Source organism: Balaenoptera physalus (assembly GCF_965194825.1).
Source record: "Balaenoptera physalus genome assembly, chromosome: 11".
NCBI classification, from domain to species: Eukaryota; Metazoa; Chordata; class Mammalia; order Artiodactyla; family Balaenopteridae; genus Balaenoptera; species Balaenoptera physalus.
Genome location: NC_138896.1, coordinates 7,671,324 through 7,685,631, shown reverse-complemented (window position 1 = coordinate 7,685,631; position 14,308 = coordinate 7,671,324). Strand labels below are relative to the sequence as shown.

Here is a 14,308-nt window from a genome sequence, read left to right as displayed (position 1 = left end):
CAGGAATGGGGATTGACAGGAACTATTCTGATGGTATAAACTCAGCTCAGCAGCTCCCCTGTCCAAGATTCATTCCACTTTACAGTCCAGAAAGCTCTGTTTTAATAATGGAAGTGTTTGACTCCTAGGCTGGGATTTCAGCATTTAAAAAATATAATGGTTTGCATACTGTGCAGTGATTTGTAAAATGTGAATGTCGGCAAAAGCGGTGGTTACCCAGCATAACATTATCTTATTTTTAGTTACACAGCCAGTAAAGCAGTTGGAGGTCTAAAATCATGGCCTAGCACTAAATGCATTACTACATTTTACCCATGCAGTAAGGGTCTGTCCTTTCAGTGAGACGATAGGAGAAAGTGGAGTGATTACTGGCAAATTAACACTTTCAAGTTTAATAGAGAAGCAAAGCCTACATAAAAACATCGGGATTAGAATCTATGCCAGTTAGATATTGTACAGCAGATGATGTGCATCTAAGCCACACTGATATACAACTGCATTTTATAATCAAAAGAACCCTTACTCATTAGTCAAGGGATAATATCTACCCACGTTGATGAAAGGAGTAGCCAGCAAAATATTTTACTTTATAGTTTCTTAACATGGTTAATAGAATCATCTTGGCAATAATGGCAAGATATAATTGGCACTTAAAGAGCTGTGCTTGTTTTTGTTTCCTTCGTAAAAGCACGAAATAGTCTGTAACATTCCATCCCCTTTATCTTTAAAACCAACCTTTTCAGCTAGGTCAGTGATTTTCCTACAGCAAACTCAGAAAATATTAGGTTCCATCATATGAAATTGCTGACATTGACTCATTTGCCCACAAAAGAATGGCAATTTCATACAGTCTGACCCAAAGTGTTTTGTAAAAATGTGCACACAGAAACACAAGCACACATATATTTGGTGCTGATGTATTTATTTGTTATAAAAATTGTGGATTTTGAAAGTAAATGTTTCCTGATTATTTTCCCCTACTGATCTTTCTTTGGTGGTCGTGTCTAAGACTTGACTGTGGGAGGTGGTGGTTAGCTCTTCCCCACATGCCCCGTCTGCCATGCTCCCAAGCCACACTGTAATGCAGCAATTACCAATAAAACATGTTGTTATTTGTTATAGTAAAATGGGAAGAAAAGTATCTTTTCTACATTTATTGATCTAAATGAAAACTTGCAGAAACAATCTCTTGACAAGTCCCCTAGACCCCTCTCCACTGTTCTTACAACCTGATTCAGCCATTTACTTTAAATTCTTATTTAATCATTTCTTATAAGGAAATAAATGAGGTGCTGGTGCCTCTGTTTCCTTCAGCCACTGGCTTTCCTGCCACACCTAAGGCCTTGTCAGCACCTGGAGGGGCTCCAACTCCAAAATCTTAAATCCAGTCATCCTTTTTGATCGAAAACTTTGATCATTACCACTCAATCACTCTCTTGAAAGTCTTCTTTGAATCTGAAAAAGAATGGATATATGTATATGTATAACTGAATCACTTTGCTGTACACCTGAAACTAACACAGCATTGTAAATCAACTCTACTCCAAAATAAAATAAAAATTAAATTAAAAAAGTCTTCTTTGAGATGTTCAGAGCCTCAACTCAACTTCTTTCATGCCCCATCATTTTTGCTACTATAAAAAATATCATTTAAAAATTGTATTTCCTAATTATTTGCTGCTAGTATACAGAAACGCAGTGAACCTTTTTAGTTACGTGGTATTCAGCAACTTGGCTAAATGTGAAGGCCAGTAATTCACATGGGGATCTTATGGGGTTTATGATGAAGAAAAATAGTGATATTTTTTCCAATTTATTATATTCCTTTTGAATCTTTTCTTGTTTTACTTTCTTGCTGTACTGGTTAGGCACTCCAGTACAGTGGGGAGTAAAAGAAGTCATGGGTGTCTTTTTTTCTGATTTTAAAGCCAATGTTTTCAACATTTCACTTTTAGGTATGATATTCATATTAGTTTGGTTAAAGTCTCCTTATGAGCTTAAAGATGTTCCTGTCAAGTTTTAGTTTGCTAAATGTTTTCTTTTTAGAATGTTCTTTTCCCATATAAATGTTGAGAAAAGCAAATTTCAAAGCAAAAAAAAAGCTTCTTTCTTATAATCTTTTAAAGTGGAGTCTTAAATTAATAAATATTCTAACAAGAAACCAATTTTGCATTCCAGGGCTAACCTCAACTTGGTCTTGGAATTATATTATTAGATTTGTTTTGCTAATATCTTGTTTAGGTTCTGCATCTATGTTCATGGGTGAGAGTTGCCTGTAACACTCCTTTCTTATAGGTTGATATTGTTGGTATTGAAGCAAGCACCCATCACAAAATGAAATGCATCATGTTGCTATTTTTTTCTCTTTTCTGGCAGTTTGGATAAGATTGGAATAAGTTCTTTAAAAGTTTGCTGAACTTGCCTTGACCAAGTTGTTTTTGTGAGAAAATTTAGATTACATTAATGGTCAGAGAACTAATTTGGCTTTTCTAGTTCTTTCCAAGTTAGTTTTCATGAGTTAAATTTCTTTCTGTGAATGTCTCCAGTTCACCTAATTTTTGGAAATTTATTGGCTTGTTGTTCATCATCTTATCTTTTTGGATTTTTGTAGTATCTGTATATTCACCCCAATAACGCTTCGTTATATATTTTCTCTTTTCTCTTGATTAATCTTACAAGAGGTTGTCAATTTAACTAGTCTTATCCAAGAGCAACTTTTAGCTTTATTGATTTCTAGTGTATGTCGTTTTCTTTTTGATTTCTGCTCTTTTTATTTTGGTTTCCTTCTGCTTTCTTTAGTTTGCTTTTCTTGTTTTTTATCTGACTTCTTAAGATGGATGCTTTGTGTATTTTCAGCCTTATTTTAAAAATAAGCAATTAAAGCTAAAAACATTACTCTAAGTAACATTTCAGTTGCATTCCATGTTTTAATATGTGTATTTTCATTATCTGTCCATTTTAGCTTTCTTCTAACTTTCATTATAATTTCTTTTTTGTTTTTTTACTCACAAGTTGTTTGGGAGCATGACTTAAATTTCCAAATCAATGTTTTTTGCTTAGCTTTCTGTTTGTTATTAATTTTTAACCTAATATTGTTGCGAAAGAACTTGACCATATGATACCTTCTTTGAAATGGGTTAAGACTTGTTTTATGTCTAGCACATTGTTCATTCCAAATATATCCTGGTTATCTTAAAATGAATATATATTCAATTTGGGGGTAGTACATAAATCTGAACTTGTTAACTGGATTGTGAAAAGCTCTTATATTTTTACTTTTTGTTGTTGTTTATATTTGCTTCATCTAACAATTATTGATAGGGTTGTGTTAAAATATTCTGCAAAGATGGTTGATTTGTAAATTTGTCCTTATAGTTTCATTAATACTTTTTCTTCTTTAATGTTAACTATATTTTTAGGATCTGTTATTAAGTATGTAAAAGTTTAAAATTATTATATATACTTTTGTGTGTGAATTGAAGTGTTTATCAATATAGAACGACCTGTTATCTTTACGAATACATTTCCTTAAAGTATTTTTATTGCTGCGGTTCTATATTAATATAGCTAGCTACGTTTTCTTTTGGCTAGTATTTTCCTGGTGTGTTTCCCATCTTTTTACTTTCAACCTTTTTGTGTCCTTATGCTTTAAGTATGTCTTATCAACAGCTAACAGCTAGGTTTATATTTTTATCCAGGCTGTCACACTTTGAATGCGTTGGGATTTATTTCTGCTACTTTATGTTTTCTATTTGCCATACATTTCCATGTTTCTTTTTCCATCTCTTGCCTTCTTCGGGATTGATTTGTTTTTCACATTCTATTGTTTTCCCTCTACTAGTTTGAAAGTAATAAATTATAATTTTAGTCTTGGTTCCTCTAGACATTTAAAAGGCTTATTTAATAAGTTAATCGGTATTTTTACCCTCCTTGTCAATAGTGCGAGTAATCTGATCACCATCTTCCTACCCATGTGCTATTTTAATTCTTTATTTTTAACATTACAAATTAGATATTTACAAATGAGACCCTTCTTGCTTCATACAGTCAACGTTTGTTTTGATTTCATTAAATGTTAACCACTTTCTTTGCTCAGCATGACTTTCTGTGTCTCATCTTTATTTTGTATTTTCTTTTTCCTTCTGAAGTTCTTCTGTAGTGTATTGATTTATTTCCTTTAGTAAACAGTTTTTGATTATAAAATTTCTTTTTTTTTTTTCTTCTTTTTTTGTCCAGAAACACCTGTATTTTGGCTTGGCTCTAAATATAATGTACAGAGGCTTTACAATTTTAGATTGGCAGTTATTATTATTTTCTTTTTCTTAGCACTTTGAAGACACTAGTCTACTGTTTTCCAGCTTCCATTGTATATTGTCTGTGCAGTAATTGTTCTTTTTAATGTACACATTCTTTTCTCTCTTTGGCTTCTTCTGAGATCTTCTCTTTTGCTTTGTTATTCTGTGGTTTTACTGTACTGGGATAGCGGCAGATTTCTTTTTATTTATTCTACTTAGAATTCATTTTAATTCCTGAGTCTGAGTCTTGTTGCCCATCAGATCTGGAAAATTTTCAGCGATTTTGTGTCCAAATATTGCTTCTCCCTCATTCTCTTATACTTTTCTGGAGTTCGGATTAGATGTGCGTTAGACGTTCTCCAGCCTATATTCTTGCCACTTTACCCGCCTTGAGCTAGATGTCTTTCTGTTTTGCACCTGGGTAATAATTTTAACTCTATCTTGAATCCACTTTGCTGGTGTGTCTAATCTATTTAATCCATCTATTGTATTTTTAAAATTTCAATTACTGTCACTTTCATTTCTACAAATTCTGTTTAGTGCTTTTTCAAAACTGCTTGGTCATTTTATGGTTTTTGTTTTAATCATAATTTCAATGCTCATTTTTATTTCTTTAAACATATAATGAAACATTTGTAAACCACCAAACATTTCTCTAATGTATATATTAGAGAATGTATATATTCTCCATACATGTATATATTTTCCAATTATATCGACAACTGAAGCCTTTCCAGGTCTGTCTGCCACTTGCATGCACTTTTGCTCAGGGTTTCTTGTTTTCTCATGTTTTCAATGATTTTTGAACGTAAGATCATGTTCAGTGGAACTCTATCTATGAAAATTTAAAGCAATCTGGATGAAGTAGCATTTCTTCAGAGAGGAATTCGCTTCTGTCAGGAACCAGGGGACACTATCAACCTATGACCCTTGTAAAATAACTTCTTGGCTAGAGGATTTTTTTGGACCACCATTTTTATGCAGAGATCTCCTATCAGTTTCACCTGCTTAGGCAGGTCCTGTGTTTTATCTGTTATTCCTCACACCTCTTATGGCTCCTCAAACGAAAGCTCAAGGTCAACCAAGAGCACTAGACGCTCCAAAGACAGCCAGCAGCTAAAATCAACGTTATTCCTTAAGTGATCAGTTTCCTTCCGGCGTTTTTAGGACTATCCGTTCCTCTGGCTTTACTCCTACCTCAAGTGAAGCCACATTGCTTGTTCCTTCTCATCTTCTTTAATCTTTGGAGTTCCCTAAGGCTGGTCTTAGAATTCTTTTCTATCTATATGTGCTCCTTTGATTACCTCATCTAGTCTAAGTCCATTAATATACTGATCAGCCCCCATTTATATCTCCAGCCTAGGTCTATATCCCACCGCGTACTTGACTTTTCCACTTGGATGCCCAATAGGTACCTCAAACTGAGTGTCAGATATTTGCCCTTAGACTGATTTCTTCTACAATTTTCTTTCTTATAATTAACAGCACCCATATCCTTCTAGTTCTTCTAATTCAGAGGAATCATCGACTCCCTGTTTTCCACCCCACATTGAATCCGTAAAAAAATCTTGTCAGTTTTGTCTTCAGAATATCTCTAGAATCTGATCATCTCCTATTACCTCCATGGCTACCAGTCTAATCCACGCCACTATCATCTCTTGTCTGAATTCTTCCAATCATCCTAAAGGCTCTGCCTGTCTCTGTCATTGGCCCCCTTCAGTCTATTCTCAACCCAGCAGCCAGGGTGGTCCTGTTAAGATGTAATTCAGGTCGTGTCACCCCTTTGCTTGCAGTCCTTCAGAGTAAAAGCCAAAGTCTTCCCAGTGGTCTAGAGGCCTTACAATCTGGTTCCCATTACTTCTCTGACCTCATTTCCCACTGCTGTTCCCAGCATCCCCTCTGCTTCCAGCCACACTGGTGTCTCAGAACTTCCATGAACATAGCAGGCACGCTCCTTCTGGGCTTTTACACTCAGTGTTTCCTCCACCAGGAGCGGTCTTCCCCCGGCCTCTGCAAAGTTCACTCCTAGCCTCCTTCAGGTGTCTACTGCCATGTCGCGGTCTCAGTGCATCAGGTGTCTAGTGCCATGTCATGGTCTCATTGATGTATTTTTTGGGCCACTGTATTTCAGAGAATGGCTTCTCCCTCCAACACTCTCTACTCTCTTCCCTACTTTATTGTTCTCCATAGCCCTCATCTTCTAACATATTTATTTGGTGTAAGGTCTGGCACTCCCATTAGAATGGAAACTTCCTCAGCCAGGGAATCTTGTCTTTCTGGTTCATTGATGTATTCTCAGGACCTAGAACAGTGCTTGTCATTTACTGGGCATTCAATATATAGTTGTTAAGTAAATGGATGAATAAACGAAATAATCAGCCCCTGGAGGAAGATAGAAAAATTCAGAAAATAGAACATGAGTTGATCATTAAAAGGGCTCAAATATTTCTTTCTTTGCATGGAAGAAGGAGAAGAAGAAAGAGGAGAATTAGCGGTGATTTGGAATACACCTTAAAGATGTAGGTACTTATTAAAAAAAATTTATCAAGTGCTTACTATTATCAAGTCCTCAGGGTTACCAGGGAGGTGTTCAGTCCTCATGATGTTCTCAGCTGTAGAAAGGTATCACTTTTTTCCTCCCCTGGTTGTACCACGATCTTATTGTTTTTCATTTCTTCTACTTCCTACATTTCTGATTTTTGTTTTCCATTTGTGGTGCTCAGACCAGAATCAGTTCCTATTATCAAAGATCACATGATCATTTGAAAAAAAAAAAAAAAAGGAATATGGCAATTATTTCTTTGGATGTTTATAGCCTTATTTAAATTTTGTCAAACTTATTTCCTAAGCAACCCCAAGAGTGACCTACCAGGGATGACCCATCCTGGCTCATCAGGATATTAATATTTTTAAACATTCTTTATTATGTGGCCATTAGGTATAATTATTTTCCTGTCAGTATAGGGTAGCAACTATGTAATTTTCACTATCCACAAACTTAAGTGTGCAAAAAGTATAACTTAAAAAAAAAACTCCACTTAATTTCTAAATTGAGCCCTTCTTCCACTTAATGACTGGCACTAAAATGTAGTCACCCAGGGGTAAATTCTCCCTGGGGCTGTATCTGAAATGTAGGCCAGGGCTGTGTATCATCAGTGAATTGGAGGGGAGGGGCAGCTGGTCCTCTGTGCTCATCATCTGTGCACTGATGCAGCCTTGAGTTGAGAATAGTCAGACAATTGTCTTTGGTTGTTGGTCCACACATTCCTCAAGTTGAACCCATTTTGATTTTGAAGCTCTTTCTGGCTCCCTGGCTTTCTCAGCCCTTTGTTCCCTTTCTGGAAGTAAGAGGGGAATGGAGATTTTTTAGAAGCTCTCCCACACCCCTCTGGGGCTGAGACTCCCGGCTACCGCAGACCTACCACCTGGTCACCTCTTTTGCTGCCACACGAGCAGAGAGGTGACTTCTCCCAGAAGTTTCTCAACTTCCCAGGCTTCTCTTCGGAGTCCCAGTCTCCCATGCTCTCATCGACCAATCCTGGAACTTCTATCATTTCCCCTCTCTCCAGAGTTGGCCTCCAGAGTTTGGACTGGGTGCAGAGAATGTTCTGGCAAACCTGCATCCTCGTCAGAGTTCATTGCTCCCCTTTCCTAAGTTCCTACCTTAGTCAGTGGAGCTGTAATTTCGTTTTCTGCTGTACTCTTTCCAATCTATTGTTTATGTCATAAACTTTGTGTGATTGAATAGGCTTAGTCTATTGAAACTCAAAAACCCAGCTCTTGAAATCAAAACCTCTGGCATGTAGGACTATTACGTATGTTATGAGTCTCATAGGTCAATTTTGACCTTCAAACCTGAGTGTGATTTGGTTCTTTCTTTTTGCTTTTTGATATCACCCTAATATTCCAGGAGCCAGTGGATGCTTCTGACTTATGAGTGTTTGGGAGCATGGGTAGGAAAACACAAAAGGCAATTGTGGAAAAGAAGTGAGTCCTGGGACTTCCCTGATGGTCCAGTGGGTAAGACTCCACGCTTCCAATGCAGGGGGCCTGGGTTTGATCCCTGGTCAGGGAACTAGATCCTGCATGCCGCAGCTGAGACCCCCTTGCAGCCTAAATAAATAATAAAATAAATAAGTAAATATTTTTTAAAAGAGAAGTGAGTCCTCTGTGAATCATAGTGGCTTAAAAATATTTATATCCATAAGACTCCAAACAGCTTTATTTAAAAAAAATTCTCATAAAAATATTTTGTATTCTCATCCTGCCATCCGAGAGACAATATATTTCTTTAGCTGCTGTCCCTTTTTGTATGGTCTCAAAATAAATGTTTACTTATAATTATAAATTACCATTCTTTTTTTTTTCTTTTTTTGGCTGTACCACATGGCTTGCAGAGTCTTAGTTCGCCCCAGGGATTGAACCTGGGTCCTCAGCAGTGAAAACACAGAGTCCTAACCACTGGACTGCCAGGGAATTCCCATCATTCTTTTTTTTTTTTTAATGAAATAACCTGAAATTTTTTCCTTATCCATCCATGGTTATTTATGCCAAAGTGTGTGAACATTGTCTTAATCTTAGTAAAGAAAAATCTGGAAATACCATAAAAATATGAAGACCGTAATTAATAATTATCTGTATACTTTAAAAATTGACAAAGATTTTTCTAAAGTTTAGTGGAGCTCCTAAAAGCAGGAAAATAGTGATATAGAGGTAAACATCATATATATCCATTTCTATTTCTTTGGAGCTGATGATTTGGTTTTCTGCTTAACTGTCATAAAACTACTAAATATGTAACTTCCTGAGCCTAGAGAGAAGAAGAAGAAAGCCCCTTTTTATACCGTGCTATGGGTCTGTAGTGGTCACGTAGAGAGTTACCGTGAAGTTAACCCCTTGAAAGCAGGTCTCCTGGCTGCACTAGGCTGTCTGTTGGCTGAGACCTTCAGTATTGTCCGGGCAAAGCCATGGCTCCCAATAAGCCTGACACACACTCTGGAGGCTCAAAACCCCTCTCCACTATGGGCTTCCTCTAGCTCCCTCCTTCCCAGATCTACAGCCTGAGAGGAGCAGACAGAAGAATTCATAGCATGTGGGGTCTGGGGAGTGAGGGTGGAGGGGGGTGGAGGAGAGGAGAAGCAGAAGAGAAAGCTATTCATTCCATCTTTCGTTTATATACTTGCTCTGGAGATCTCAACACTTTCAGGTGAATCCCATTCCTTCCCAAATGGGATGAGTTAGAATCCTTCCCTATCCCTGTAGTTGAGAAACCAACTATCAGCATGGCAACAGTTCTCAAAATTTAATGATCTAGGAGTAAATAGTGCCATATTTCACTCAGTTTTAAATATTTCTTTAGACAAGTAAATTCTTTGGAATTCTCTACTTATTACCCTTTATTCATGCAGAAAGTCTACTCTTGTGTACTGCTAGTATGAGTAAAATCAAACCCACTTTCCTTATGACCAAAAAAAAAGTTGGGACCCATGTTGCTTTGGTTCAAATAATTTCAGAAACTGCAAATACCAGAGGAACAGTAACCAAACTGAAAGAAAAACAACAGTAACCAAACACCAAATTCACAATAACAGTGAAGGCAAATAAAACGTGCTTTAAATACAGTTATCCTTCTTCCCCTCTTTCTTTCCCTAATAATAGAGTATTTATGGGATGCAGCAAAGTAGGATCTGGCATTTCCAGGGTGGATAATGTACACAAGACAAATCTCTAGTTTCAGCGTATAAATGTGTGGTCTCACTGTGATCTTTATGAAGGACTCAACAGCTCAAGATAAGGGTTCATGTTTCAGAATCAGTTAAAGCAAATCACAAAACAAAAACTATGCCAAAGCAAATACAAATACAAGCTGCCTTTAGTTTATGATTTGGAGGTTATATGTTTGGTATTATTAGAAAACCAAAAAAGGCACCTGAAGGGAGCTTATGCTCCAAGCACAGGGAAATATTTCTGACGCAACCTGAATTGTTCTGTCCCCAGCTGTCTGGAGGTTGGTCTGGACATCTGTTTTTAATAGTTTCCAGGCATGCCATTGGGAACATGATCCCAAGTGGGTTGACTGTGATTTTTACAAAGGAAAAAAAAAAAAAAGAAACAGACAGCTAATAGATGGTCAATAGAGTTTGGATAGTTCTTAATTTTTTTAAAAAAAATATTTATTTATTTATTTATTTGGTTGTGCCAGGTCTTAGTTGCGGCATGCGAACTCTTAGTTGCGGCATGCGAACTCTTAGTTGCGGCATGCACGTGGGATCTAGTTCCCTGACCAGGGGATCGAACCTGGGCCCCCTGCTTTGGGAGCGCAGAGTCTTATCCACTGCACCACCAGGGAAGTCCCAGTTCTTAATTTTAATTAACAACTCTAAGACTAGGATGCTGAGTTCAATGTCATCCAGGCACACGGCGCTTTGTTAAAAGAGGCATTCTGAAAAAACTTTCCATCGTATGATATTTTACGCAAAGAACACCCATTTAAAATGTTTTTATTTCTTGAAAAAGTAAGATGACCGTATGTTGAGCAGAGAGGTAGAAAAGGAGGTTATCAGTATTCTGTCATTTAACTGAATGCTTGTCAGCTGACTTTCTTTAATACCATGGCCAGAACCCTAAAAGCAGCCCCTTCTCATGGGATGAAAGGTGAATACATCCCTAAGGATGTACAAGAGTGAAGTGGTATCAAGTGGGGTCTTACTATGCTGAGCTCCATTTCAGACAGGGGCAAGACAGGGGCCAGAAGGCTTCCAGAACCCCCCACAGACTCTGCTGTTGGTCATTGTCAGAGTGGGCAAAAAGCATTAGGGCTACTAGAACCAGAGATTGCTGATGTCAAGCCTGAGGTTTTATTTTTCTTTTATTCTGGGGTCACAGTTAGATCCAAGCTAGAAGCAGATCCATTCAGAAGGAAGAGAGAGTTAGGAATTATTTTTGAAATGCCACTGTGCATTATGCATCCACCTACATTCTTCCCATAATTTTTCCCATCTATTGTAAACATTTTCTAAGTTATCATTTTACCAACCATCCTCAAGAGGGCCATGGACACAGGAAAATGTGCCTTCTTGAGTCTTGTCCCTATTGATTCATTGAAATCGTATGGAATAGAATGTATCACTTAATTTAATTTTCAATAACTCACTCACGTGGTACAAAATCCAAAAGTACAAAAATGTGTCCATGGACAAATGTTCTTCATACCTCATTCTTTAGCCAATTACTTCTCCTTTCCTGAAGCAACTAGTTACTTGTGGATCCTTTCAGAGATATTCTGTGGGTGTAAGTCTTATTTTATTTTATTTTTATTTATTTATTATTTTTTTAAATATTGTATTTTTTTTAAAAATTAATTAATTTATTTATTTTTGGCTGTGTTGGGTCCTCGCCTCTGTGCGAGGGCCTTCCCCAGTTGTGGCGAGCGGGGGCCACTCCTCCTCTTGGTGCACGGGCCTCTCACCGTCACGGCCCCTCCCGCTGCAGAGCACAGGCTCCAGACACGCAGGCCCAGCAGCTGTGGCCCACGGGCCCAGTTGCTCTGCGGCACGCGGGATCCTCCCAGACCAGGGCCCGAACCCGTGTCCCCTGCATTGGCAGGCAGACTCTCAACCACTGCGCCACCAGGGAAGCCTGTAAGTCTTATTTTAGATGTGAATTTTTTTTTTCCTGGCAGAATGAAAGGATGCTGAGACAATTATCTAGATAATTTTGAGCCGTAATCTGTTATTGAAACATTCAATAACATTTCGCAAGTATGTTTCAAAGCCTAGATATTATGCTCAATATGGTTACTAGGACTCACAAGGAAGTACACGGTATAGTTTCTCGCCTCAAGAATTTATATCTAAGGAGCCCACATGCTGCAAATAAGGAGCCCGCCCGCCAAAACTAAGACCCGGTGCAACTAACTAACTAACTAACTAAATAATATCTTAAAAACAAAAAGAATTTATGAGCTTAACAAAAAGAAAGATCATATGTATATGCATGTAAACATGCTTTATTGAACCAGCACAGTGCATTATAATTTCCTTCCCTTTGATTGAAAGTCTCGAAAACAGACTCTTTCTAATTTATCTTACTCTGTAAGGGTCCTTGCATGGTGCCTGGCACCCAATAGGTAGTCAATAAATGATTGTTGGATGAAAGCGTGGCTTAATGATTTAATGAATGGAGAGCTGCTCAAGAAGGCATGGCAATACTTGGGTGAGGAGATTACCCTAATGGCCTGGAATGGGTGGTGATAGTGAAACAGACAGTAATGAGCAATTGGAATTCTGAGAGTCTGCATCAGGAGAAAGAGAAGATGGCAGGTTCCATGGAAAAGGTGAGACTTGACCCTGAAGCATGGGAGGATGGAAGGATGAAAAGGGGGGAGTCTGAGACCCGTCGTAGGTGGGGCAGAGTGGGTGAACAGCTAAGGTGAGTTAGGGTGGTAGAAAAATGCACAGGTTGCTGCAAAGACCAGCGAGGAAGCAAAGTCTTCCTCTTCAGGTTTGTTGGACACTTGGAGAGGCACGGCAAGATGGAATTGTGACGGATCCAGAACGTCAGCAGACGGATTCAAGCTTTGTCCCAAAGGTACTAGAAAGTGATTGAAAGCATTTTGAGCTTGGGAATATTTAGGAAGAGTAATCTGATAAACTGGAAGCTGGGAGACTGGCTAGGTATGTATTATAATATTTGAGGCATCAAGTGCTAATTGTTGGGAATGGAAAAGGAAATACTGATTTTATAACATTGGGGTGGGGCGGGGGGAGGGGAAACCGGCTGAAGGTGGTCAACAGGTACAAACCTGCAGCTATAAGATAAATAAGTACTAGAGATATAATGTACAACATGATAAATATAAGTAACTCTGCTATACGTTATTTATGAAAGTTAGGCAAGTAAATCCTGAGTTCTCATTACAAGGAAAAAATAGTTTTTTCTATTTCTTTAATGTTGTATCTATATGACATGATGGATATTCACGAAACTTATTGTGATAATCATTTCATGATGTATCACATGATAAGTCATGTGATTTGTGACTTATCACATGATGAGTCAAATCATCATGCTGTACACCTTAAACTTACACAGTGCTGTAGGTCAATGATATCTCAATAAAGCTGGAAGAAATAAATAAATGTCAAGTGTATAGAAATTTAAAACAAACAAAGAAAAAACATTTGGGGGATGTACCAAGAGCATCTGATAATTGATGGGACAACAGAGGAAAAGGATTAGAGATGGTTTAAAGAGAAACCTCAGTTATGTAGAAGGCCACCAATTCGATACCCTCATATTTACTGACTGCCTACTGCATTCAAGGCCCTGCACGTCCCACAGAACAGATGCATTAAATACACACTGAGCCCCACCAAGAACTGAGTAAATACAAATGTCCTTATTGGGATATTCGCCAACTATAGGCATACTCCAAGTATGTGTCACATTTATTGGCATGTCATATTTATTTAATTTTTTTAAAAGGAAAAAAGCTGAAAAACGCTCCTGAAATCCTGTCAGACAACAGTCAGAATGCTTAGTCTGCAAGGAAGGCCCGTTTTGTCATGTTCTTTTGCCTCCTCAGCCTTTGGTTGTAACAGTGTTCACAGTCACCCCGAAGCCTCGGTCTTTGCACTCCCCGGCTGGGGCACTCCAGACTGGTTCGCTCATAAACCCGGAGCTCGTTTAGAACCTGTGGTTTGTAAACGATTGATGGTTGCTGTCATGTATCCTCCTTCCCCAGCCCACCCTCCGCGGCCGCTCCATAGTGGTGCATAATAGTGACACATCAGAAGCCGCAGAGAGAACTGGGAGGGTTGACTTGTTAACAAAGAAATTATAGCTGCAGAGTGCAAATGCCATTCAGAGCCTGGGGAACAGGCTTCTTGGCGTTTGCTCTGAGCTCTTCATAAGCTGCTTCAGTCAGTTTTAGTTTTATGAGTTCTTCTTGTTTTTTGGGGTCCAAAATAAACCAGTTTGGGAAGACTTCCCCTCTCCTGCCCTCTTTATTC

General features: G+C 38.1%; 1 long non-coding RNA gene across 1 annotated transcript in view; it reads right to left on the bottom strand.

Moving 5' to 3' along the window:
• Positions 1-1,368: 1,368 nt before the first annotated feature.
• The window catches only part of LOC309637992, a 61,231-nt gene continuing 48,291 nt past the window's right edge, over positions 1,369-14,308 (bottom strand). The window contains exons 2-3 of the long non-coding RNA XR_014250929.1: positions 6,852-7,032; positions 1,369-1,455 (exon numbers count right to left, since the gene is read on the bottom strand). This is a non-coding gene — a long non-coding RNA (uncharacterized lncRNA). The remainder of the gene's footprint in view (positions 1,456-6,851; positions 7,033-14,308) is intronic.